The 27,631-nt window shown below is 36.7% G+C and overlaps 1 protein-coding gene and 1 long non-coding RNA gene across 3 annotated transcripts in view; one reads left to right on the top strand and one right to left on the bottom strand.

Moving 5' to 3' along the window:
* LOC106084362 (beta-alanyl-bioamine nonribosomal peptide synthetase ebony) overlaps positions 1 to 27,631 on the bottom strand; it is a 56,241-nt gene that overhangs the window by 16,017 nt on the left and 12,593 nt on the right. For both annotated transcript variants that reach the window (XM_059362771.1, XM_013247986.2), the window contains exon 2: positions 23,551 to 23,594. The gene's annotated coding sequence lies outside the window, so the exon portion shown is untranslated. The remainder of the gene's footprint in view (positions 1 to 23,550; positions 23,595 to 27,631) is intronic.
* Positions 7,295 to 7,747, top strand: LOC106084363 (uncharacterized). The gene is made up of 3 exons (XR_009397117.1): positions 7,295 to 7,397; positions 7,451 to 7,538; positions 7,618 to 7,747. It is a non-coding gene; the product is annotated as an uncharacterized LOC106084363 (long non-coding RNA).

Here is a 27,631-nt window from a genome sequence, read left to right as displayed (position 1 = left end):
TTCGTTTTCATCCTTATGGCACACCAAAAACATGAAGTTGTTAAACAAATATGGGTTTAAATAACCAGGGGGAACGCGGCACTCTCATACTGGCCTAAAAAATCATTAGGTCAAAATTGGGTAAAATTAAAACCAGTAAGAAAAGAAAAAAGGCGGAGCCGACTATATAATACCCTACACCACCTAGTCTACATACTACGAAATATGAATATTTTAACGACTGGTTGCAAAAGTTTAAAAAGCGAAATGAAATTCACAAGCAAAAGGCTGAAAGAGAAAAAGCCTCAGCTGCCAAAAAGTTTGTGGAAAATTTAATAAATTTATTTCATGGCAAAAACTAGATTAAAAAAAAGTGCAAGACATTAGTTACTGGAAAAGATCTTTAATGAGTTTTAACAAACCTCCCGTTATTGATAAAGCCGAAATGGCTTAGGTAACTTAACAAATATTTTTTAGAATAGACTAGGGTTGCAAAATGAAGTTTTAAATGTCATTATCTAAAAATGTATCGACGCGTGTTTCAGATATAGAAATGACATATAACATAGATCCGGCAATGGAATATGGAAAGATCGTTCAAGGCAATTTGTAACTAAAGAAATTTAAAGAAATTTAAATGTCTTCAAAAGAAGCAATACATGGTTCCACAAACTTTTTTTTGACTTCTTGGAGAGTCCCTTTGTCAGACCAAGGCAAATCTTATTAAAAATATTTGTAAATACTTGTGGCTTCTGCAGCCTTAAAAGTCAATATCAAATAAACGATATATATGGGAGCTATATCATAATCTGGACCGATTTTTATAAAATTTTGCACAAGTATTAGGACATCAAATAACACACCTCGTTTAAAATTGTGTAAAGATCGGACCAAAATTGTGGCTATTACACCCATAAAAGGCCATATCGGATGAAAGATACATATGGGAGCTATATCTAAATCTGGACCGATTTTCATGAATTTTGCACACAAATAAAACACCACATGCTTAATTTTGTAGAGATGTAAAAAAAATTGTGGCTGTTACAGCTTTAAAATTCCATATCGGATGAAAGATTTATATGGGAGCTAATCAGGAAGTGATCCTAAGTCGATCTAGCTCTTCTTCTCCTTAACGTTGCAAACAAATGCACAAAGTTAAAATACCCTGTACCACAGGGGTATGAGGTTGTAAAAAAGTTCTTAACCCTAAAGTACGTAGTGAAAAAATCATCGGCATTAATTTTAATTTAATAAATTTATTGATTCAATAACTAGGCCAAACAAGGTCTTACACAATTACAAAATTGAAAACATTAGTAGGCAAAAGTTCATGCATTCGCGCAACTGGAAATAATTTTTGAGAAAAAACTCAAAAAAATCATCACCCTAACGTACATATTAATGAATAGCAAACAATCAATTTGCTATTCGAGCAGCATTTTAGTGCTGCTCAAATACTTGTAAAAAACATCGTCTCCCTGCATGAGTGCTAACCAGCCCATAAATATTAAACACTAACAACCTGCCGCCTGCAGCCTGCCTAGGTGTTGGAAAACCCCTCCTTGATGGAATACCTAGCTGTGACAGTAGACACTTTTGTTCGCCTATCAATCTTGTGTGGATTCTTATGTGAGCTTGCAAGTGTGTCGACAAAGTCTACATATCGATTTGCTGACATACAATTACCAATACCTATTTACAACAATTGTGTTTTACTTGGAATGTACATACATACATTAAAAGGTCAATAGTTTCATTGAGGATAACAAACAAAGAAACTTCCACCACAAATTCAAATGTGTGGTTCTCATGGACTTTTTAATTTTGTTCCCTTTCCAATATCGATGTTTTGATATCTCATCTATACTTGAATATCTATCCAATTCTAATGGAAGAGACTTTTAAAGTACAGATATTGAATTTAATCTGGTTCTCATGTGTATGTGTGTAACTGCCGTAATCGCGGATTTGCGGGTGGGCAGTCCTTGACGAGGTATGAACATGGACAGATTTCTGTACGTAAACCCGACTACAGTGGCATTAAATGTTTTTTTTTATTGAATTAACATTCAAATATGCCCTTAGATTTGGCCACTTTCTCACGATAAAATTTTTGATTCTTGAAATAACGTGGTTTTCCGACAATTTCGCTGAAATTTGGAAGGGTGTGTTGACTTCAGTTGAGCATAACGGTACTCATATATTTAGATATTGCTATTTTTTCTAAGATTTTGCCATAAAATTTGTACCAATTTGTACCATTTGTATATACAAGAATACAAATTGCAAATTTTGCTCATGAACATTTATCCTTCACGAATTCTCTATACGGAATACTCTTTGTTATGATTTACAAACACCAGCAATAGAGAAAATGTATATCACAGCCATAACATTTCCATATCCTGTTAAATAGTGAGAGAATATGAAAACAGGCAAACAATTTTTAGTATAGTTGATAACTGCTTTCATTAACCCTTAAATGGATGCTGGTGCCTGGCCTTACTGCACATTTTTTGCTAGGTTACTGCCATAAAATGCTTTTTTCCACAAACAGTTTTTGTCTGTTTGCGCTTTCTTTTTTCGGTCTTAAAATCTTATTGAGCTTTCATTGTCGAATATTGTCCTGCTCTATACCATTTTGTTTAATAATCTTCTATTCAAATGATAGCATAGCAAGAAAACATTTAAAAGTCCGCAAAAGTGTGGTGTTGCTAAAAGCCTTTGACCGGCTATCCGTATCGCGATTTTCTGGTACGCCATGCAAGCATCAGTGGAATTTGTCAAATGGATCAATGTGTTATGCAACAAAATAAAATAGTGTAGCGATCTCCCGATTTAAGGTTATTAGGCCATAGTCTGATATAAAGGGTGATTTTTCCAGAGCTATGGGAAAGTTTTTCAAAAAACAAAAAAAAAAAAATTAAATTCAGAAAAATTCCTAATGATTGAGCCTAAAATTAAACGGACTGAATTCATTGATATGATAGAAGCATCCCCTGTAATGGAATGTTAATGAGAAAAATTGTTACATATAATTCTACATATCTTTCCGTATGGACCGATTTAACGATTTGGGCGCCTGAAAGTAACATTTATCACCCAATCCCGCCACTACAGTCAGACCACTACTTTAAAATAACGATTCTATATTTAAGTTTAATTTCCTATTTACATACGGACATGACCATCCATTTCAAATTTTGATCGCTGATTTATTCTTATGTTACTTCATAGATGACTGTCTAATAATTAATTGACTGTCTAATTACACTAATAAAAAGTTTTTTTTTTTGCAAAATTTTAAGCGCCTTGCTGTGCTCCTGCGAAAGTTTGCGTGCTTTCGATAGACAGACGGACAGATTGACATGCCTAGATCGACTTAAAATGTCAAGACGATCAAGAATATATATACTTCATGGAGTTTTAGGCGAATATTTCGAGGTGTTACAAACGGAATGACGAAATTAGTATACTCCCATCCCATGCTGGAGGATATAAAAACTAACGAACCCCAGGCCTGGGGTTCGTTAGTGTGATTTTGTCTTGGTATTCCCCTAGGGCTTAAACAAGCATGTGAGTATATTGGTTACCCAATGCCTAGTACGTTTATCGATGAGAAAACCTTGAGCATGCATATCGTGAGCTCATCTTTACATATGCACACATGTGTCGTACATTCATAATTCCCCATAATGGTTGCAAAAAGTTTCCTATTTAAACGCGTACGCATGCGTACAGCAAAAAAAAGCTAATACACATTTCAAAATATTTCCACATTACTTAAAATTTAAAATACTTTAGGTGTGAGCATAACCTCGTAGAATGCTACATTCATAGAAAGTTGTTTTTGCCGTCCAGGTTTTGGCGCCATCGGATGATAACTACACGCTGCTAAGAAACATCCTAGGAAATATTTACACAACCTTCTATTTCTATGTTTGTTCCTACGTTGAAAACAAAACAAAAACAAAAATACAATTGAAAGGGAACCAATATACAATATATGTGTGTATGTAGGTATGATTGAGGGGGAACAAAGTGTTGGACTTAAATAAATGAATAAAATAAACATAATTCAAAGTAATTAAAGGCAATTAATTTTCCAATAATCATTTACACTCACTGGTGGTAATAGTTCAATAAATGTTTGCAAGCTATTTACAATCCCCCATGGTAATTATTGGCCACCTCGAGGTGGGTCTTTGCCACCAGCGGAATGAATACCTTATTTGGTACGAGTACACTGCGGTTTGTTTGGTGCAATTATGACTCTGTTGTCCACTCACTTTCATGACTACCCAACATTGACATCTGCGACAATGTTAAGTTCCGAAAGCAGCTCCGATCCATGGCTATCTATGTTTGGAATATGCGCAGAATTGCAACAAACTTGCAAATGGACAAATGCTTGACGTTCATTATAATTATAACTTATTTAAGTTTATAAACAAGATAAAATGTTTTTTTTTTGTTTTTTGAGGTATGAACGCCTCCAAACGGGGCGGGAGACGTTGCTAATTAAGGGGTACTGTGCAAAAAAGCAAAATGAGTGCACTTGTTGGTGTACTGCAGACAACGCTTGTAGCACTTTATGAGTAGTGATAAATGGACGGCTTTAACGCAAACTATGGGTCATTGCTTAGCGGCATTAAGATGTTAGTGGAGATTAAATGGCTGCGGCATGGCTGCTGCTGCTTAGTGGTCGTTGACATTTAAATTTATGCTCATATGCAAATATTTAAAACACTTTAGTGTCAACGGCTCCTACTGTTTCTATTCTATGTATATTATTATGCCTATTAATTGAAACAGCAAGCATTGAGATGCAAAATTGTATTGCATTTTTGTATATATACGATTTATTACGAATTAAAATAATTAAAAATTAAAAAATCATGGTTTTCATAAGCATTCAGATCACAATTTCGGGCATACTATTCTGGCATTATTGGCACTTTTTACTTCCAAATACCTTTTATTTAATTTCCATATGGCCCAAATCGAAAAGTATGTTTGTTTTATTTGACCCCCATATTGTCCTAATTGTATTACATGCCACTTTTGAGGGTGCGTCGCTATATAATGGGAAAACCAAAATATCGCTTAAATCTGAGCTTCCATTTCCTACATAAATAGTTTTTGAAAATTATGGTATAAAGGAGGATCCGCCCCTTCGGATATCGAGAAATACACATTAACACCTTGGGTTTTGGCCCCTACTTTCTGTGAAAATGTCATGAAAATCGAGTATGCCGTGTGAGAACGGGTAGAGATATCTCTTTGAAATTTTAAATGGTTAGAGTGTTAACAAGATCGTGTGCAAAATTTCAAGGTCCTAGGTTGTCCGGGCTCCATTTGGCAGGCCCTAAAAATTCGTCACCTTGGTATTTCAAAAAAATGTTCGGGCTGCCAAATCTTCATTATGTTCTGATTTAAAAAAAAAATTCTGAGACAGATTGAAAAAATTCAAAGAAAAAAAAAAAAAACAAATAAAGATATCTCTATAAATCTAAGAAAAAAAAACGAATAAAGATATCTTAATAATTCTTTTTGAATATTGCAAATAAAAGTGTCCTTAAAAAACTAAAAAAAAATTCTACCCGAATTTTTTTTCAAAAATCCCTAAAATACTCATTTCAAGCAAAAATGGTTTCAAAATCAGCTTTTTTTAATAAATTTGCTGTGGAGGTTACAAATATGGTTGCAAATGCAAATTTTGCCCATGAACATTTCACTAAGGAACAGGGGCAAACTTCTCACATATCAATGAGTGCAGTCCGATTTAAGTTTTAAGCTCAATGATAAGGGACCTCCTTTTTATAGCCGAGTCCAAACGGCATGCCGCAGTGCGACACCTCTTTGGTGAGAAGTTTTACATGGCATAGCACCTCACAAATGTTGCCAGCATTAGGAGGGGAAAACCACCGGTGACAATTTTTTCTGATGGTTTCGCCAGGATTCGAACCCAGGCGTTCAGCGTCATAGACGGACATGCTAACTTCTGCGCTACGGTGGCCTCCAAACAATTATGGTTAGGCGCCAAAATTAGTTTGTATTGGTTTAGGGTACATATGGATTAAAAAAAAAACATGTACCCAATTGGCGGATCTGAGCTTTGGAAATATTAAGCTCGAGGGGTTTTCCAATTTTTTAATTAAAAAGTGCCAATTTTGAAGTGCATATAGCATCCGTTTAAATTGGCAGATCTACTTCAAATTTCACTCAAAGCGCATCTACAAAAAAATAGAAAAAATTAAGGTATTGAGGCAAGTTTTTTTCAAAAAAGACTAATCAATGAAAATACTTTTTTTTGACCAAAAAATACAAAAATACACTTTTTCACTGTTTTTTTTACTTCCAAACTGTATAACTTTTAACTGAATAATCAGATGTCGACACTTGTTGCGACAAAGTCGTTGTAAATTTGGTCACGTATCCAAATCTTGCATAAAAATGTCTCGAACCACAAATGCCTTCGCAAATTGAAAAATACGACGCAGATCTCGGTCAAAATTGCACAACAAAAATTTTAAGTCGAATATCCCTGAAACCTGTGGAGATATTGTATTTCCTCCAACTGTACGTTGTTGAGTCTTTTTTCCCCCTTTTATGAAGAAATGTTGCTAAACTAAGGGAACATACCCTATTTTTAAAGAAATTGCAATTAGTTTTTATACTTAAAGTTAGTGTGGAAACCTCCTAAACATTTTTCTTTTCAACTAGTTTAAAAAACTTAAATTCTCATTCGTAGTCTGTGAAATACAAAAAAAAAAAAAAAATTGCAACAAATTTTTACTGAAGCTTATTGGCATATATTTTGAGGACATGTCAGAATGAAGTTTACAACGTTTTTAAAGCAAGTTTAAAGTAAAATTTTTTAGTTAGTGGGGAATGAAATATGGTTTACATTATCCCTTAAATATGTAAATGTACTTTTTAGAGATTTTCAATAGCATCTTGCAATAGATATACTCATTAACAAAACAGTCAGCTTGTTTTGTTATGACGTTTTAATAAATTTTCATTAAAGTATTTTTTTTTTGAAGATGTATGTGGTTATCTTTCATTGCAAATTGTTGCGTATCTGTCCGTTAGAAGGCGTATGAATGTGTGTTTGTTAGAAAAGTGTAATTTTTGTTGTTGGACACGCGTGTGTGTGTTATGGCGTGTCGATCGTTGGCTGTTTGCTTTGTCATTTGACAGTTTCCTATATTATTTGATAGAGTACGGTTCGATAAATGGAAACGGTAAAAAACTGTGGATAGATGAAAAAAATTACAAAAATTTTGTAGCAGTCTGATTTGATTTTTAACGGTGAAAAATTCAGAAAGAATTTTAATTATTTTGCTAACGAAAATATCATTTAATTTTCTAGCTAAATTTTGAGATTATGTGAGTTAAATTCTATTTAGGTAAGTATTATTATATTATAGTAACTTCAATAAGTTGTTATTTTTGGTTTTAGTTTTAGGCATTCGTTGTGGTAATACTCTAGCTAATAAAATTAAAACCACGAGCTACCTGGCTTTTGCAGCAAATGAATATCATTTTAGGTAATTTCTATCTAAATTCTTACTATACGCTGTATTTACTTCAACTAATTGTTATTTTTCTTTTTTTTTTTCATTTTAGACATTCATGCGGAAATCAATTGGCTGGAGGAAAAATGTGTCGCAGAATACGGATAATAACTCATCTTTAAAATTAACAAATGTTTTATAGATAATTTATTTATAAATGTGAATAAAAAGTGAAGTACAAGTGTTATTGAGCAATCAAAATTGGTATTTTTAGTTTAACTGAAACTTAAAAAATAATAATCATTATTCAAAGTTGACTTTTTTGGTTAAGCAAACATTGTACAGGTAACCCAATTATATACATGCAAGCAACATAATAAAATTTTATGTCAACAATACTTTTAAACCACCATTTATTTCTCAATATAAAAGCTTTCTACTGCCTAATGCAAATAAAACCTTAATATGTTGCAATTAATTTTCATAAAATAGGAAAAAGAGAAGAAGAAAAGAAGAAATACAAGACTTTTTCCAAAATTAGTATTAGAACGCACAATTATGTTCAAACATGCTGAAATTGAGTTCAGATATCCCAATTTGTTGAACATTTCAACTAGATTTTAGGTCACTTGCATATACCAAAAATCAAGAATTGTATTTAACAAACGTGACAAAAAAAATCTTAAGCACCAAATCATGATAAATTTTACTTGCTTTTAGTTCAATTTTCATTTCGGGTTCACTTTTTTAGTGTATTTTACAATACAGATGACTACATAGGAATGCCAATAAACTTCTTTGTGTTTTCTTTAAAGTATACACACACACACAAAAACACAGATAATTAAAAATTTTTTCTTAGGTGGGGACACAATACCAGACATGAACTAACTTAGGGAAGTGGTATGGAAAACAATTAAGGATTTTGTAAGTAGGATGGAATTCCTAACTGGTTTAGGTGTATGTCTCAAGTGGCATAGGGTGTAATGTTCACGAATATAATTTCGAGATGCCTGTTCTGAAAATTTGAGATTTTGTGCATCATAGAATTCAAAGAGACTTAGGACTGCGGGAGCCTTTCTTCGCTAGCACTAGTCGGGTGGGGGGTTCGGGTCCTTTCCTCTTTAAACCACGTATTCATTACTTGAATTAAAATTACTACAGACTCCCTTTTTATTTAATCAAAATACCATCAAAATTAAAAAAAAATCGACTAAAAAAAAATATTAGAAATTATTAAGGTTTGCATGTACTATGAGATATTTTCCTATGGTGCTTCTAAAACACTCTCCCAGGTCTTGTTGGGAGAAAGTGCTTCACAACCCACGCCAACCTACGTTCTTTAGAGCACGACATTTTCATAAAGAACCCCTAATTTAGCCTATGTGACTCCTTTTTACGATCTCATCTCTCGAAAAGAAAACATCTGAACCAGTTTACCACATCATATTAGATCCAACAACAAATTTATTCAGGGCATTATAAATTTTCATAATAAAAAAAAATAAGGTTCTTAAATTCTAATAAAATCTACCGCTAAAGTGATAATTATTAGTTCAATTAAATTCATGGAAAAAAAAAAAAAAGAAAATTTTATCTCTTGCCTTATAGTAAATAACCTGTCATATTACGTATTTCAGAAATACTACATTATAAAACAGTGATTTTATGAGTTTAAATCTAGATATGTTAAAGTAGCCCTCAAGGGGTTAAAAAATCAATTTTCAATAATTGCTTTGATCAAACTGAAGAGAAAAAAAAAAATGTCTAGAGACAAGATATGCAAAACAAAAAAAATAATTGTGGGTGATAGACTTCAAAAAAAACAAAGCTGAGCTTATTGTGGATGTTAGACATGAAAACAAAATAAAGGCAGCGCAAAATGATGTTCATCATCCATTACATTCTCTCAGATATGATCCACAGACCAGCTAATGATCATCATGTTGCTCTCTCTCTATCTCTCTTACTTAAACTTCATAGGCTAAGCAGAGAAAAGTAAATCGATGCAAGTGATTGGGGAATTAAAAGAAAGGTTTTACATATTTTCTTTCTTACTTACTTTTTTTTTTTTAAAAATGGACGATAATCTCAGCACCAAAAATCCATGATATCATGAAGGCCTCCACGGTGTCGATGGTGTTTTGTTGTTGCAATTTCTTTCTGTATATGAAAAAGGGGGTTCAAGAATGGGGTGATATATCTTGCATTGATTTAAATTTTGAAAAATGGCAAATTATCCAAAAGCCTTATCATGTCTATGAGAAAAATTAATCTTTAGTTAGCATAACAAGACATAATAAAAATATAAAAAAAAATATTTTAATAAACTTATTTCATAGTTACGTAAATTGTAGGTATATTGGAAGAAACGTGTGCTTTAATCCAGGCAGGAGATATGTGCCTATCCAAGCTGCGAATTGACTAACGAAGAGTTATGAAATTTCACCAAGTGGTATTCTTTCTTCTAAATGCACTTCGACAATATGGGTTTTAATGACATTTTATCGAATTTATTCTTCCCAAAACTTCTTGGTTGGTCGATTTTGGGGTGACAAAGCAGGTTAAAGTGACATCGGATTGAGTGGATATAAATTTGACGGTTTCGGGAAAATGTATTATTATGAACATATTAGATGCATAGTTCCTCTGATGTTTGGCACATTAAAATGAAACCTCGGTGATGACTTTAATTGGGCAGAAAAATTGTGGCTTCCGACATCTTTAGCAAAAATGCACGTGGTTTTCTGGGGCAATCAGTACGAAGTAAAACGGTACATTGATTAGGTTATGGTGTCAAAGGTGATACTTCTTGTAGATGAAAAGCAGGTAGTCACCAAAATTTCTAGCTTTCCTTAAAAAAAATCCCCAAGCCGCCACTGCCCTGTGGGTAGCCGCGACCTGGGTAAAGTATTGCACCGTCTGGACGAAACTACCATTTCAACAGTCCACTTTGTCGGTGCCTTAATCCAAGGCAGTCACGTGTCACCGTTTTTGCAATGGGCCTATTAAAAAAATTTCACTTGTCTTAATATCGCACATCAAATCTAGGCAACGTTGCCAAATTTCAATTACCTTCTGAACAAAAATATAGGAGTATACGTTTCTCTCGTTTCAATTCCTCACGTTAGCCTAAAAGGCTATAGAAAGAGGCGGAGTCACAAAATAAAATATATATTTGTATGTCACTTGGATCACTACACTTTTTCCTCAATTCAGAGGCAGAATTTCCAGCTAGTTATGTTCACTTTGAGGACTCGAACAAAATAGAATTATTTGTATGCAAAATTCCTTTAGGAAACCTACGACACCTCATTTTTTTCGGAAATTCAAAATGGCTTCTTTTAATTGTACTAAGTACGGTACCGCTTTGCCGAAATTTATCCCGTACACAAAACAAAAAAAATAACCGGTGACTTTGAAACTTTAAACATCAACTAATCGAATTCGATTATTTCTATAAAGGAAACTGTAATTTAACACAATTGTCTAAAAATATGATTTTCGCAAAATATGAGAAGAAACTATTCTTCTGATTTGTCCAAACAATGTAAACCAATCTGTTTGTTGGAAATATTCATTCAAATGGGCTCAATAGAAAAGACTGGTTCCGCAAAAGAAAAAAAAAGGTAGACAGAAGATGATATTGAAACAAATGTAGACAGAGGCAACAGCAGAGGCGAAGGCAGAGACAAAGCCAAACTTCAAAGAGAGCATTAAAGAAGAGCAGAGATATGTATGTACATAACTATCTGTAGTATCCAGCAAGTGTGAAGCATAATAATGAAATAGGCCTGCTAATATCGATTTCTTGTTATGCGTCCAACATAGACAATATCTGCAAGTGCACACTGTGGGGCAAAAGTATGTAGCAATCATGGTTGTCAAATTAAATATTGCCCTTTTTCCCTCCATACCACAGAGAACAGGAAACCAATTTACTAAAAGACCCTCTGTCTCAATTAAAATCCTCTTACTAAAAACTTCAGAAACGTCGTTACAAAACCGGGTTATTTACGAGAATCATCGACGGTAAATAAACGGGAAAACAAGACGTTTACAATTTGATATCCTTGGCATGGAAGGTACCAACCAATTTACCATCGATATCCTCCAATAGATAATAGTGACTTCCAAGCCTTTCGCGAACTTTCGCCTTGACGAAAAGAGGTGCAAGCTTTGAATTAAAATTCTTTTCAAAACTGCTCTGAGTAAAGTTTCGTCTGAAAACGACTTGCCCTACCTCAAAAGACGCTGGCCTCGTCCGCAGATTGTACTGCTGTTGATTCCTCTTAAAGGCCTCCTTAATCCTCTTCTGAAGGTCAGTCCTTATCAGCTGTAATTGATCATCACGGCATAAAGTGGACGTGGGTTCATTAAGCATGTCCAGGTTCCTAAGCAACTTATATGTGGACCCATGTGTCACCATATCGAAGCCGAATAGGGCGTGATAAGGCGTGCAATTGATCGATTGGTGGATCGAGTTGCGCGAGGCGCAACTAATAGCGCTAAGGTTCTGGTCCCATTCCTTATGGTCGTTCCTAAGGAATGTTCTAATGCCGGCAATAAGGGAGCGGTTAACCCTCTCCGAGGCGTTCGCCTGCGGAGAATATAACGCCGTATAGAGGTGATTGATACCATAGCTAGTGAAAAAGGCATTCAAGTCATTAGCTTTGAACTGACTACCATTATCACTAACTATGGTCTCTGGAATGCCATACATGTGGAAAATGTGTGACAGAAGGTAGTCTTTAATGGCCGCCGACGTGAATTTCCGTAGAGGACATAGCCAATGATATTTGCTCAAATGGTCAAGAACTATCAAAATGCCTATGTACCCCGATTTACTTCTCGGATAAGGACCCAGAAGGTCTATATATAAGCGCTGGAATGGACGAACGGACACTACCTGGTTCACCATGGGAGGTTTCATCACCGTATTAGGTGACTTGGTCGTCTTACAAACCTCACAATGCCTGACATAGTCCCTAATATCCCGTACCATTCCAGGCCAATAGAAATTTCTCTTCACCAAGTCAAGCGTCTTGGCCATTCCGCCATGTACCGTCACACAATCGTGGGCCCTTGACATAACATCATTACGCAACCGATACGGAATCCAGAGCTTCCAAGCCTGTTGTTCCTGCCCCTCCACTCCTGAGTAGTGCTCGGTCCTATAATATACGTAATTATCGACCACACGAATATCGGGAAACTTTGCCTGATTCTGCTCGACCTTTATTATCAAATCCTTATAGTCCTCGTCCTTAAAATGCGGAGAACCCAAGTCGATCTCTGGTGCCACTATGTCGATGCTAGCAACCTCCTCGTATGGAATCCTGGATAACGCGTCAGGAACCACATGATCCTTCCCCTTCCTATGGCTGATGCTGAATTTGTATGGCTGGAGTTTGAATACCCAACGGGCCAGTCTGCCACTCAAGTCAGGTTGACGCATCAGCCACAAGAGGCTGGAATGATCTGTGACTACCTCGAACTCCTGGAGTTCCAGGTAGCACCTAAACTTCCGAATCGCTTCAACGGCAGCCAAGCATTCGCGTTCGGTAACGCTATAGTTACGCTGGGCCGTTGAAAGCTTCTTGCTCATGAAAGCAATAGGCCTCTCCTGTCCGTTCTCGTCCAACTGCACGAGGACTGCGCCAATGCCAAAATCACTCGCGTCGCAGTGGAGGTAAAACTTTTTACTGAAATCGGGATTCGATAGAACCGGGGCGGTAGTCAGAATTCTTTTAAGCCTTTCAAAAGCCGTCTGTGCCTCCGAAGTCCAGACAAACTTCTTCTTGCTCTTGAGAACTTCCGTAATCGGAAATGTCTCACTAGAAAAATTCTGAACAAATCGCCTGTACCAACCGGTAAGTCCTAAGAATCCACGGACTTGCCGTAGGTTCTTCGGAACCGGCCAATTGGTTATTGCCAGCACTTTCTCCGGGTCCGTGGTGATACCCCCGTTGCCGATAACGTACCCCAGATAGCCGACCTTTGTCACGCAGAACCTACTCTTGGGCACATTCAAAGTAAGATTAGCCTTTCTGAAACGGGAAGCTATTCTTACCAGGACGTCAATATGCGAAGGGAAATCTTCAGACACGATGACGAGATCGTCCAAATACCCAAATACACAGTGGCGCAAGTCAGGAGGGATAATCTCGTCCATTAGCCTACACATCGTTTGAGGGGCATTACAGAGCCCGAAAGGCATTACCACAAACTGATACAGTGGCCTTCCCGGGACTGTAAAAGCCGTTAAATGCTTCGATGTGTTGTCTAGGCTAATCTGCCAGAAGGCGTCCTTCAAATCTAATTTTGAAATTAGATTCGCCTTCGGCAATCGCGCGAAAATTCCTTCGATATTAGGCAAAGGGTATGCGTCCTTTTTCGTAACGGAGTTCAACCTCCTTGCGTCCAAGCATAACCTGACCTTATTCGGTTTAACAACTAGTCGCATTGGAGAGCTCCAAGCTGAGGTTGAAGGTTCAATCACTCCCAGTTTGAGCATCCGGTCTATCTCCTCAAACATTAACTTCTCGACCGCGGGCGATACGGGATAGAACCTCTGTTTGACTGGAGAAGCATCTCCCACATCAATTTTGTGTCGTATCAGAGATGTTCTACCCAAGCCCTGGGTTTCGAAATCGGGAAACATTCCTATAACCGACTTCAAATGTTCCTTCTCGGCATCAGACAAAGGAAATAGGTCCTGATCACCTGGCATGGGGTCTGTATCCGTTCCGTTTTCGTTAAGAAATGGCTTGAAATCCGACAGAGCCTTCGAAAAACTATCCGATGCTAACATATCAACAGAACCAACGATATCGGGTATCAAATCGAATGCCCTCCAGAAATCGATTCCTAGAATCAGCCTCTGTGATATCGATGGGATAATAAAAAGCCTCAGTGGTCTAAACTTATTCTTGAAACATATAGTAACATCAAGCCAGCCAAAAACTGGTTGAGTGTTGCCATCTGCGGTTCTAGCATAGGACTTACATTTCGTGAATGTGGAGTACCTGGAAAAATCATTAGCAGCAAGGTTAGACCCAATGCAGCTAATGCTGGCCCCAGTATCCAACAGGCCATACTCGTCAAGGTCTAAAAATGAAACTTTCGCATAATATCGCATGTCCCTAGAATCGGGTATTATAGCCGAAACCAAGAGTTTCTTACACAATCTCCGTATTCTATAAAAAGATCTCAGACGTTGGGTGGACCTTTTAGGAAGTCGCCGACTCGTCTGAAATTCCGAGGTAATCCCAAAAATCTCATTCCGTCTTTGCATATAACGAGCATATCGAACGTGCAATGGAAGTCTTGGATAGAGTACATCGGATCTACCTTTGTGGCAGTATGTCTCCAACTCTCGCGGTCTTCTCAATATGGTGATCCTTCCATCATCGCTCGTAAAATCAGTCTCAGGTGAAAAATCAATGTCAAGTCTGGGTAAATTTCCATCAGTCTGGGTTGAAATATCAGTTCGGGTCGAAAAAGTCGAATCCACTCTATGGATTAATCCATTGGTGGACCCGTTCCGTTCGGGTTTTTTGAATTGACTGACTTCCGGGCTTTACATTCGACACAGTTCGGTTTGTAGACATTTTTGGCTCCGCAGCCATAGCAGAAAATATTCCTGTCTTGCAGGCAATCCTGCCAGTGATGGCCAACCCCATCACAATTCCAGCACTTCGATAGATTTTTCGTCTTGTAAAGGGCGTCTACATTCGGTAATGCATCATCTTGCCTTTCCCCGTCCTCCGCAAGGTCTATATCAGCGACATATTTCCTTGGAATGGCATTACCGCCAACAGGACGAGACGACAAGTTCTTCCTCACATACTCGTCACTGAGAAAATGCTCCCTTGTCTGTACCAATTGTCTAAGATGAGAAATCGAATGTATCCTAACATACAACAAGTCTTGCCGAACTTCTGGCCGGAGATTCCTCACCAGAATTTCAATAAGCTCTTCATCTATCATGGGGACAGGCAACCTATCCATAATGGCAGAAATTGCCTCGAAAAAGGTATCGAATGCCTCGTTGGGACGTTGCCTTCGATTTCGAATCTCCTCCCTAATGTCATAAGACGTCTTGAAATCTCGGTACTGGGCCCGAATGGCCTGGCAGAAATCATCCCAATTCAAGCCAGAAGTCTGCTTGTGGTACCGCCAGTACCAATCTTTGGCTTTCCCAATCAATAGGGTATTCAAGTTCCTCAATATCACAGTGAAATCTCCATCAAAATTGTCCCTGGTCAATGACCTGACTCGGTATAAAAACTCCTCGATACTAATCCCATTGGGTGATCCATCAAATCGTAAACCCCAACTCTGTATAATGGATGTAGCCTTATCAGAAGATATGTGGGAGTTCACAGATGCATTAGGTGAACGATTATGTATGCCATTATCGGGTTGGCCGCGAGTTGACTGAGGGCGATCATCCTGACGCACCGCATCACGGTCAATATGCCTAGTCGAATCCGTATCGGGATTCTGCACCGACCTATGAGAATCAGTCGCATCAATAGCACGGTTTGCGTCCGGTAACAAATTAAGGTCTCGGAGAAGGCGAGACAGATTCATCTGTATCATACGATTAACCTCGTTGTAATCAACAGCACCCGTAGCCCTTTGATCCGTAGCAGTGGGAAAATTAGCATGAGGATTGTCCTGTCTATCAATATCCGGGGTGGGAGGATTGACACCCCACGAGCCCGAATCCAAACCGTGTGGCAGATCTTGAAACAAGTCGCGATTCACGCTACGAGTTTTGTAACGTTTGGTCATCGCCCCCCTCCCTTTACCCCTCTGGGTGGGTCTCCCGTCATTCAGAACCCCACGAGAAGCATCCAAAGACCTCTGCGACATATCCAAAGTCCTCAACTCGCTAAGCTGGCAAGGTCTTTTACAAACAGGACAATCTAATGAGGAAGCTAAATGCTCTTCGATACAAGTCCTGTGAAAGGGGTGAGAACACACATTGATCAAGAGGCAGTCTTGGCCTTCGGCCATCAAAAGATTACAAAGACTACAAGTCGACGACTCACCTCCTATAGGAGCCTTCGAAGATGCGGGCATAGTCAGTGGAGGTGGTGTACGCTCCAGAGACATTGTGAAATCTAAAACCCGCAAATCAAAAAAAAAAATCAATTGCGAGATATAAGTAATAGGAAAAGAAAATTCGTTCAGTTGATAGATAACGAGCAAAAAAAAAGCTAAACCTAAACAGACGTTAAGCCTATTTTTATATATATAGAGGAGTTTCTAAATCAATCGGAAAGTTTTCTTTCTCGAGATGAGACCACATTAAAAAAGGAGTACAAAACACTTATAGAAAAATCTCCGGATACAAAACTGGTTTATGGAGCAGGCATAAAATTAAGATCTCCACTATACTAAACACACCAGCATATTTTCCTTCTGCTGTCAAGTAAGGGTCGAGAAAATGCTCATATACTGGCAAATTCCACGAAATCCAACTAACCTAACAGGTGCTGATTCCTAAGTTCCGTATAGTTAAAATTATAATTTCACAACCGCTATAAATTCATTGAAATTTCCTTGACTACTGTCCTTGAAATCAATAAAAAGGTAATCAAATGATAAGCGGTTGGTCAATCCGAAAAACAAAATCAGATTACCAATAATCCAGAAAATCTTTGATAACTATTTAAGGATAAAAATTCAAATAGGCATATCAATTTCCTCGAACTTTTTTTTTTTTACAAATGAAATCTACGAGCATTATTTATATATATTTTTAGAGCCAAAAAGATACGACCATCTTTTCGGGCCCCACGTTGGGCGCCAAATTCTGTAATGTTCACGAATATAATTTCGAGATGCCTGTTCTGAAAATTTGAGATTTTGTGCATCATAGAATTCAAAGAGACTTAGGACTGCGGGAGCCTTTCTTCGCTAGCACTAGTCGGGTGGGGGGTTCGGGTCCTTTCCTCTTTAAACCACGTATTCATTACTTGAATTAAAATTACTACAGACTCCCTTTTTATTTAATCAAAATACCATCAAAATTAAAAAAAATCGACTAAAAAAAAATATTAGAAATTATTAAGGTTTGCATGTACTATGAGATATTTTCCTATGGTGCTTCTAAAACACTCTCCCAGGTCTTGTTGGGAGAAAGTGCTTCACAACCCACGCCAACCTACGTTCTTTAGAGCACGACATTTTCATAAAGAACCCCTAATTTAGCCTATGTGACTCCTTTTTACGATCTCATCTCTCGAAAAGAAAACATCTGAACCAGTTTACCACATCATATTAGATCCAACAACAAATTTATTCAGGGCATTATAAATTTTCATAATAAAAAAAAATAAGGTTCTTAAATTCTAATAAAATCTACCGCTAAAGTGATAATTATTAGTTCAATTAAATTCATGGAAAAAAAAAAAAAAGAAAATTTTATCTCTTGCCTTATAGTAAATAACCTGTCATATTACGTATTTCAGAAATACTACATTATAAAACAGTGATTTTATGAGTTTAAATCTAGATATGTTAAAGTAGCCCTCAAGGGGTTAAAAAATCAATTTTCAATAATTGCTTTGATCAAACTGAAGAGAAAAAAAAAAATGTCTAGAGACAAGATATGCAAAACAAAAAAAATAATTGTGGGTGATAGACTTCAAAAAAAACAAAGCTGAGCTTATTGTGGATGTTAGACATGAAAACAAAATAAAGGCAGCGCAAAATGATGTTCATCATCCATTACATTCTCTCAGATATGATCCACAGACCAGCTAATGATCATCATGTTGCTCTCTCTCTATCTCTCTTACTTAAACTTCATAGGCTAAGCAGAGAAAAGTAAATCGATGCAAGTGATTGGGGAATTAAAAGAAAGGTTTTACATATTTTCTTTCTTACTTACTTTTTTTTTTTTAAAAATGGACGATAATCTCAGCACCAAAAATCCATGATATCATGAAGGCCTCCACGGTGTCGATGGTGTTTTGTTGTTGCAATTTCTTTCTGTATATGAAAAAGGGGGTTCAAGAATGGGGTGATATATCTTGCATTGATTTAAATTTTGAAAAATGGCAAATTATCCAAAAGCCTTATCATGTCTATGAGAAAAATTAATCTTTAGTTAGCATAACAAGACATAATAAAAATATAAAAAAAAATATTTTAATAAACTTATTTCATAGTTACGTAAATTGTAGGTATATTGGAAGAAACGTGTGCTTTAATCCAGGCAGGAGATATGTGCCTATCCAAGCTGCGAATTGACTAACGAAGAGTTATGAAATTTCACCAAGTGGTATTCTTTCTTCTAAATGCACTTCGACAATATGGGTTTTAATGACATTTTATCGAATTTATTCTTCCCAAAACTTCTTGGTTGGTCGATTTTGGGGTGACAAAGCAGGTTAAAGTGACATCGGATTGAGTGGATATAAATTTGACGGTTTCGGGAAAATGTATTATTATGAACATATTAGATGCATAGTTCCTCTGATGTTTGGCACATTAAAATGAAACCTCGGTGATGACTTTAATTGGGCAGAAAAATTGTGGCTTCCGACATCTTTAGCAAAAATGCACGTGGTTTTCTGGGGCAATCAGTACGAAGTAAAACGGTACATTGATTAGGTTATGGTGTCAAAGGTGATACTTCTTGTAGATGAAAAGCAGGTAGTCACCAAAATTTCTAGCTTTCCTTAAAAAAAATCCCCAAGCCGCCACTGCCCTGTGGGTAGCCGCGACCTGGGTAAAGTATTGCACCGTCTGGACGAAACTACCATTTCAACAGTCCACTTTGTCGGTGCCTTAATCCAAGGCAGTCACGTGTCACCGTTTTTGCAATGGGCCTATTAAAAAAATTTCACTTGTCTTAATATCGCACATCAAATCTAGGCAACGTTGCCAAATTTCAATTACCTTCTGAACAAAAATATAGGAGTATACGTTTCTCTCGTTTCAATTCCTCACGTTAGCCTAAAAGGCTATAGAAAGAGGCGGAGTCACAAAATAAAATATATATTTGTATGTCACTTGGATCACTACACTTTTTCCTCAATTCAGAGGCAGAATTTCCAGCTAGTTATGTTCACTTTGAGGACTCGAACAAAATAGAATTATTTGTATGCAAAATTCCTTTAGGAAACCTACGACACCTCATTTTTTTCGGAAATTCAAAATGGCTTCTTTTAATTGTACTAAGTACGGTACCGCTTTGCCGAAATTTATCCCGTACACAAAACAAAAAAAATAACCGGTGACTTTGAAACTTTAAACATCAACTAATCGAATTCGATTATTTCTATAAAGGAAACTGTAATTTAACACAATTGTCTAAAAATATGATTTTCGCAAAATATGAGAAGAAACTATTCTTCTGATTTGTCCAAACAATGTAAACCAATCTGTTTGTTGGAAATATTCATTCAAATGGGCTCAATAGAAAAGACTGGTTCCGCAAAAGAAAAAAAAAGGTAGACAGAAGATGATATTGAAACAAATGTAGACAGAGGCAACAGCAGAGGCGAAGGCAGAGACAAAGCCAAACTTCAAAGAGAGCATTAAAGAAGAGCAGAGATATGTATGTACATAACTATCTGTAGTATCCAGCAAGTGTGAAGCATAATAATGAAATAGGCCTGCTAATATCGATTTCTTGTTATGCGTCCAACATAGACAATATCTGCAAGTGCACACTGTGGGGCAAAAGTATGTAGCAATCATGGTTGTCAAATTAAATATTGCCCTTTTTCCCTCCATACCACAGAGAACAGGAAACCAATTTACTAAAAGACCCTCTGTCTCAATTAAAATCCTCTTACTAAAAACTTCAGAAACGTCGTTACAAGGGCAGATTAATATCTGCATCCAATTTTCAACCAAGCCTAACCTATGATCGAAGAATTTTGTAATGATTGCAGCGAAAGAGGCGAAAATAAAAATGATATTTTTAAATTGAAGTCGTTATACACTAAAGGACTCTAACTTCCGATTCAAATGTGGTTCAGTGAATCATTCTCATTTAGTTCATTTTAGTAAAGATGAAGTTAGTATCTTTACTTAAAGAAATTTAAACATTTAAAGACTCTCCTATTTGTGAAACCGTTTCTTTGTCTTTAAACAATGTACAACGTTGTTCCTATCCCAAATCAATTTCCTTACTATAAACGATAATTTGACCTAAATTGAAAGATTGTTGTTTTTAATAGTAAGTCACTATATACTAAACAATCATTTATGATAACATTTCTTTAATATCAAGTGAAAAAGTATGTATTATCATTAGGCGATGGGAAAGGCTAAAAGCAAGCTTTGATTCCTGAAGACAAAAAAACTCCATAATTTTCAGACAAACATAGTCTTTTTGTTCGATTTGCACCATGATAATAACAGATTACATCACATAACGTGTTGTCTATGATCAGATTTGTTCAGACGTACTTTAATTACACCTATTTTTGAAGTTGGTAAAGAGTTTTAATTTTAGTAATTTCAAATTTGTATTATTTGTATACCCTTCACCATAGGATGGGGGGTATACTTATTTCATCATTCCGTTTGTAACACATCGTAATATTCATCTAAAACCCAACAATATATATATTCTTGATGGCCTTAACATTCCAAATCGATTTAGCCAGGTCCGTCCGTCGTTCCGTTCGTCTGCCTGTTTGTCAAAATTTTACACAAATACTTTTTATAAGTGTAGGTCGGTTGGGATTGTATGTGGGCCATATCGGTCCATGTTTTGACCGAAAAAGTAATTGCGGATTTTTCATATAGTCGGCGTTGACAAATTTTTTCACAGCTTGTGACTCTGTAATTGCATTCTTTCTTCTGTCAGTTATCAGCTGTTAGTTTTAGCTTGCTTTAGAAAAAAAGTGTAAAAAAAGTATATTTGATTAAAGTTCATTCTAAGCTTTATTAAAAATGCATTTACTTTCTTTTAAAAAAATCCCCAATTACTTTTTGGGCAACCCAATAGTTGCCATGTAACCCGATCTTGGATCTTGACTTCTTGAGTCTTTAGAGGGCAATTCTTGTCAGATTTGCCTGAAATTTTGTATTTATAGTTCAAATCGGTTCATAACTTGATATAGCTGCCATACAAATCGTTCTCGGATCTTGACTTATCAAGCTACCAGAGGTTGCAATTCTTATCCGATTTGGCTGAAATTTTACATGAAGTCTTTTCTTTCGACTTCTAACTATTATGCCAAGTATGGTTCAAATCGGTCCATAAATTGTTATTTCTTGAGCCCCTTTAGGGCGCAATTCTAATCCAATTTGGCTGAACTTTTGCTCAATGACTTGTACTATGGGCACCAACATCCAAACAAAGTTTGGTCCGATTCGGTTTACAAGCTGATATGGTTTCAATAGTATGGCACTTTTTATCCATTATCATTTGTTTGCCTATAAAAAGAAATGGAGGAAAAAAACTTGACATATGCGAGCCATAGTATAACACCTGGATGAATTTAGTACGCTTTTACTTGTTTTTAAATCTTTTTTACTTATTCATTTGCAACACATCGAAATATCTATTTTCCACCCTACAAAGTACAAATATTTCGGATCATCGTAAAATTCTAAGACGTTTTAACGATATCCATATGCCTGTTCGTCAGTTGTAATCACGCTATAGTCTTTAAAAATTGAGATGAAACTTTGCACAGACTCGTAATTGTTCTATACGCTGGTTAAGTTCTTGAATGGGCCAAATTGAACTATATTTAATTATAGCTGCTATATAGGTCAATCTGGTGGTTTAGGGTCTTAAGTCTATAACAGGCGTAATTATTACCCGTTGATATCCAAACCAAATATGGTCTAGATCGGAACATATTTAGATATAGTTGTCATATAGACCGACCTGCCGATTTTGGTTTTTAGGCCCAAAAAAAACCTCATTTATCTCCTGATTTTGCTGTAATTTGGAGCTATTTCTAGTATAAAGTTTCTGGGAACCTGATCTAAATGTGGTTAAGATTGGCCTATACTTGGATATTTCGATATTGTAGAGTTAAATTAAGACAGAATAATAAATATTTATTTATTGGTGGTGGGTATCGAAAGTTCGGCATGGCCGAACTTATGCGTTTTTACTTGTTTAATTTCAAGTCTTCCAGTTTTAAGTTTTTTTTTTGTATTGGTTGCATTTACTCGCAGAAACATCAGAAACTTAAAACAATATGCCTCATATTGCCGAGCAAATGGTTAACCAAGCTGCTTGAAGTTAAAGATGAATATAACCGTGGCCACTATTGCCCCATGCCACAGCTCAAAACCACTTGTCTCTTTTAAAAACTGGTGTCGGTGTGGCGAGATTTCTGGTTCTACAGAGGTTCAGATGCTTCTTGCGCAATTTCAAAAAAAATTTCCACACAAAGCTGAAAAAAGCGTTAATTGCAGGCAGTAGCATAGGTGAGTACTGCAGTTTGCAGTCTGCAGTAATGGCTATGTGGTGCATTGGTCGTTGCCATAGGAAATGTTTAGTTACTTGTTCGTTTGGCAGAGATTTCGAATTTCAAGTTTGTAGCAACGACATTCAAAATGCTTCCGAATTCTGCTGAGACTTTTTGAAACAAAAAAAAAAATATTTTTTACTAAGCTTTAATAAGCTCAAACATACTACAAAATAAAGTCTTCATTACACTTTGTGAGAATTGGCATGGGCTTTAGTGGCACCCAGAGCTAAAGATTAGTCAAAAGAGTTTAATAAAGTGTAATAACATTACTACCAAAACTACCCAAAAGTCAGAAACTTAAAAAATTATATTTTTAATGTGTTCAACAAACATCAAGTTTTACATGACACCTGGTCGGTTAGTTACTTCGACTTGTACTTGATTTTCATACGGGTCTGTCGGTTTTATCTAGAGCAACACCTTTGTAAGTCATTACTATTTTGTCACTTTAAATGATAATTTTTAGATTATCGATTAGATAAAAAATAATAATTCTGAGATTTTGTTGGATTTAATATTTCCAATATACAACAGTTAAAGCTGAAAAGTGCACGGAAGCTAAAGATACTTACCCTTCAATATTTATGTGCAGTATATGTCAATTGTGTGGGGATATCTAAAAATTAACATAATAAAAAAATAATTAGTAATCGAATGCTAGTTGGTTTTATTTAAACAAATAATTACATTTTGAGGACATTCTTATCGTTAAGGAGATTCTTTCAATGGAATGCCTTTGCTGTAATGATCATTAAAAGTCAATACTTGCAGAAACATGTGCTTTTGCCTAAATAGTTTTGCATAATTCTACTATAACTTTCAATTACCGGTTTCATTAGCCAATTTTTTTTTTTGATTTCAGTGTATGGCTCTCCATTTGTGGAGTTATCCTCGTCATCTTAAACCATAACTACAACATTGCTGATGGAGTTTAACGGTAAGTCAACTAATTTCATTCGACCAAAAGATTAAAAATATGCTCGAATCTTTGATGGCAAATTATCTGGTTAAAAAACGAGATCGCGTTCACCTGTGCGCCAAAAAATTAATGCATATGCAAAACACTTTAAAGCATTTGCATGCCTCTAATTAAAATGAAAAACTTGCATCTACTCATTTAAAAATGTCGATTTAAATTTGATTTATTATCGCAAACTCACGCTGTTGCGTAATTGATGTTGATGTGAATGTCGATACTAAATAGTAGAGTAGTGCAAGTAGTAATTTTTCAATCAGACTCTCTGTTTTTAAAAATGTGGTGACACCTCTCACCAGCAATGCAAGTTACAGAAATTTTAAGATAAAAATAAAATGAGTGAGATGTGGACCTTTTTTAACCAAAATTCTGTACCACAGTTTGAAGAGTTGGAATTTAGACTGCAGGCTAAGAGCTTCTAATTAAGTTTTTGCCCAAACAGTTTGAAAAGACAACGATAGGGAAACATTTCTTGCTTTAATGGCAGACTCCAAACTATCTACCAGAGAATGAGGTCCACTGTAGATAAGTTCTACAAGGATTAATAATTGGCAGTGAGGGCAAAACCATCGCTCAAAATTGTTGTTGATTTTTTGTCGAAGGGATCTGAAGCCAAAGCTGCAATGCAATGCACCGCTTTTAAAATTTGGAAAATCGTTATTTTGTTTATTTCCGACTTAATACAAACATATATATTTCTCAAAAAACGTTTATATAAGGTGGAAGTACAATCAAAACATTTATGAATGGAACTCGACTTCGTCCTCGACTTGGCAACCGCGCTTTTGCCCACTTTTGGATCTGTCAGTACGTTGGCCCCAAATTTCAATAACTCGGCCACTCATTTTAGTCGAAACGGTCGCTATTTCCCGTTGAATGTTGGCTCTGTTGGCATAGAACAATAACTTGACGAAGCCCGAAAGAAAATGGACTGGGCCATTTCTTGAGATATCAATCTAATCAAACTTACTATTCAATAAATCGATTGTAATGTGTGGCACAGTCCAGTTCAAACTACATGTCGTCTAGGTCCATATAACTCCCAATTCAGGCCAAAAATGATCAGTGGTGCGGTAGCGTTGGCATCGTCGACGGAGAAGAAGACGCCGCCGGCATGCAAGCACCAAACAGTTATTTTTCGTTGACGAAGTGTTGATTCGGGAAGCACATGTCGATTTTCACCTGACCAATAACACATATTTTGTTTATTGTCGCACCCATTAAGCCAAAAATGAGTTTCGTCACTGAAAGTGATTTTCTCTTAGAAAAGCGGTCACCGACTCCGAATTTCGGTAGTAATTTTTTATGATTTGCGGACGTTGTTCGTTCGTGTCCTTTACAACGATGAAAATGTTGAGTTGACTGTATAAATCGGCAGTGACAGTTTGACGAATAGCGTAAGAGTGGGTTCACAAATTAAATTCAATGTGATCAAGTCCCAATTGGAAAACCCTTTTATATGCAAAGGTCAGTGTCGCTGTTGCTGTTGTGATTGATTTATATTTAGAAATAAACAACACAACAACGGACATGGACGGAACATTCCCGCTTATAGTTCGTGGTGGTATAAACAAAAACATCACAACAAGCTGTTGGGGTTATGAATGACTGTGGTCGCTCGGCTGCTCCAAATAGTCCATAAATACCTCCGAATGTGCACATAGACATCACAAAAAGTTTGACTCAATTAAACAAATCAAAACAAATTGCATTTCAGCACTTAATAAACTAAATGTGATCTCCCTGTCTGCCTGCTCGCTTGCTTGATGAGGGCGAACATCATCGCCTGTGTTTGTGTGTGTGTACTAAACAAATATTAGAGTGGCTTTACGTTGGTGTGTGTGGGAAAATGGATCATAATATCGGCGTATATTTCTTTGCTATTGTTCTTTAATGTTTAGGGTCCTGGTGAGGAATAGGCATCACCCACATCAAGTTATATACCGATATTGGTCTTACTTACTCTGGATGTTGGAAGGCATAACAAAGAAGGACGCACAAAATTTCAGCCAAATCCCATAACAATTGTGGTACTCACGGATTCTCAAGGTTTTAAATCGGAAGATCGATTCATATTGGAGCTATGTCAGAAGTCATATGTTGGAAATAATAAAAAACATTACGCGCAAAATTTCAGTCAATCGGACAATAATTGTGGCTTTAGGGTCTTTAGAAGTCAAACCGTAGGACCATTTTATATGAGAGCTAAATTCAAATATGGACCAATACTAAAAAGTAACTTTGAAGAAGAAAAGCTAATTTAGGGATTTTATGCTACTAACATAATCCCAAAATCTACACATGCTATCCAATGTGTGCCGTTACTGATACCGAAAGCTATACTGACCTCCTTCTTACTTCTTTTCCGTAGTATGCTCGTCTTCCCACGATCTGTCACTCGCTGCGGGATTTTCGTCGTCCACGCCCATAACTCGCACCGCGTCGACCAGAAAGGCTTCGGGATAGCCAAGATTATAAACTGCAAAATCTTTTGCTCTTTCATTCCCCCTTACCCCGCTACGACCCGGTTGTATAGCTTGCTCGCCTATTAGAGCTTGACAAGGATCGCCACTTCCACACGAAAACGATGGCAAGTTTTCAAGTGGAAGTGGAAGTGGAGTAGGCGTTAATCTCCTTCTTGCACTCCAAGACTGTTCGTGACCTTACCGTCCTGTTTGCTTGTTTAATATCCGTAAAAACCACTTTGCAGTCCACCAAACTACTGAGGTGTAAGTAAATATTGATCTAATCGCGCTCTTCTAGAGCCCCATTGCAACAAAGTGCCCATATAACACTTCCAATTGGGTTTCCTGTCCAAGATCACTCCTAAGTGCTTGACGTTGTCAGATATCGAAATCGTTCTTTCGGGCTTCCTGCATAGCTGATTCGGATCCTTACCCCTTATAAGTGATATGACATCGTTCAAATGCCCCCTCAGTCAGCATCCGAAATAGGTGGCCACCCATAAAAATGACGGTAAAATGCCCCCTTGTGGCGTGCCCAGTGCCCCTTTTTTACTTACTTTTATGTCATGGGACCCACACTTTATCCACCAGTTCCTTAGTGTTTAGGCTTATTAGGTCTTTAAGGACACGACCCACCAGGTAGTGGTGTAAGGATTGGATATGTGTGTCGGTCCGCACATAGTTAAAAGCCCACACGATTTCGAAGCACACCGCAAACGTGAACGTCTTGGCATCGAAGGATTCTTCTATTTTATGCAAAACCTGGTGTAGGGTCTTACCTCGACAAAGGCATGCTGAATGTTTTTGAGCTGTTCGCTGGATGCCCTTCTTTTTATCATGGTATACGTTCCATGGTTTTGACCAGAAAGGGCGTAAGGCTTATAGGTCTATAGGCCTTTGGTGTCGCATAATTAAACTTGGCTTGATAGCATATGCCAGCATATTACGGAGCATATGCAAGTCCAAAGGACTCTGTAAAAATAGAAGCTAAATGGAGCGAAAGATAACACGCCTCCTTCTGTAGTAACACCGGAAATATGCCATAAGGTCCGCGTGAATTAAATAATTGGAACTCTTCAAGGGTTCCTTTACCATAAACTCTGTAACGATAAGTCTTTAGTCAATCGCATTATTTCAAGATTCCGGTGTTTCCGCGAGTCTCGTCGCATCCTGTGGACAATTTGTTTTCATCAAAATCCTCAAGATGTCCTC

The sequence above is a fragment of the Stomoxys calcitrans genome, chromosome 2 (assembly GCF_963082655.1).
Source record: "Stomoxys calcitrans chromosome 2, idStoCalc2.1, whole genome shotgun sequence".
NCBI classification, from domain to species: domain Eukaryota; kingdom Metazoa; phylum Arthropoda; class Insecta; order Diptera; family Muscidae; genus Stomoxys; species Stomoxys calcitrans.
This window is presented reverse-complemented; position numbering and strand designations above follow the sequence as displayed.